This window comes from Octodon degus, unplaced genomic scaffold (assembly GCF_000260255.1).
Source record: "Octodon degus isolate 3935 unplaced genomic scaffold, OctDeg1.0 scaffold00025, whole genome shotgun sequence".
NCBI lineage: Eukaryota > Metazoa > Chordata > Mammalia > Rodentia > Octodontidae > Octodon > Octodon degus.
This window is the reverse complement of record NW_004524601.1, coordinates 7,148,475-7,150,066: the sequence shown is the minus strand read 5'-3', so window position 1 is coordinate 7,150,066 and position 1,592 is coordinate 7,148,475.

Below are 1,592 nucleotides of genomic sequence, written 5' to 3'. Positions count from 1 at the left end.
TCTCTCTCTCTCTCTCTCTCTCTCTCTCTCTCTCTCTCTCTCTCTCTCTCTCTCTCTGTCATTCATTTTGATGGCAAACTTTTGGAAATGTAGTAAGCTGTTATCCTTTACGGAAATTCACGATGACAAAGTTAATAAGACAAAATTCAAGTAAATACATTTAATTTTTGCAATATTGGCATGCATACTCTTTATAAAGTTTTATACTTTAAGTAAATAGATGTGTATACTCATATTTTACTCTATTTCATGACTTATTTAACTCACTACTTATTTACTTGATTCCCAATTTTAATGGAAGGAAATGGTGTTTCTAATTACCTTAATTTGAAATGATGAATTTCAATCTATTGGCAACTCAAAAATCACGCATATGAGCATAAAACTACAGCAAGCCTGGATACATTACTTAAATTTGAAAAGCACATTATGTGAAAAGAGAATACATGAATTCTTAAAATATTTTCTATGCAAAATATGTACTTTATTTAAACAACTGTGCTGTGGGTGTGATAATCTCAAACATCAACACTTTGAAGAATCTCACACTTCAAGGATTGTCAGTATAAACTAATACAGCTGAGATCTTTCTAATGAGAAAAATATCTTGAAATATACTGATAATCAATAGTACTTAGAGAAAACAATACATAATGAACACTGACTTTATTTAACATAAAACAAGTGAAAATAAAATCTTAGCACATTAAAAAAAACAGCTATTAAAATAAATCTTTGCTAATTATTCACAATCAAGAACAGGCCTGCACATCTAGGTAAATTTTAAAGTAAAATGGACTGGAAACTGGGGAGTATTTTTCTGCCAGTGTGTATTTGTTGTGCTGGAGTCCTTTCTTATTTGATGAAGTTCAAGATGTTTTTGTAGACATGGCTTCTGCTTTGGAGAGCAGGAAGATGCTACATCATCCTAGTGGTGTGGAGACGTACAAGTGAGAACTCAGTACCCTACGTATTGGCCCTGTAGCCCACGGCCCAGCCCTCCATAACTTTATTCAAACACTATAGAACCCATTCATTCTAAAAGTACAATTCAAGGACCTCAATATATTCAAAGAATTATGCAACCACCACAATTTAGATTTGGAGAATTTCATGCTTCCATAAGATATCCCACATCAAGCCTCCATGTTCCATGCACCCCCTGCCAGCCCGGCCTATTCCATCATTACTTTATTATTTGCCCCTTTAGATTTTTTTCTGTTTCTGCCCCTCCATACAAGCTATCTTACAATATACGATATGTTTCCACTGACTGAATCAAGTTAGCACAATATTCTCATGTCCTTCATGCTGTCAAGTTTTAGCAATTCATTCTCTTCATTGCCAAGTAATATTAAATTCTGTGGCTACAAGACGTTTCATTGATCCACCTTGAATCGTATATAACATATAAATTATTTCCATTTTCTGACTTAAGAATAGTACTACTGTGAATAATTTTTGAGTGAGCGTATATGTTCATTCATTTTGAGTATATGCCTCTATGTGCAATTATTGGGCTTTATAGTAACTCTGTACTTAAAAGGTTTTAAGAAATTTTGAAATTTCCTTTCTTTCTTTCTTTCTTTCTT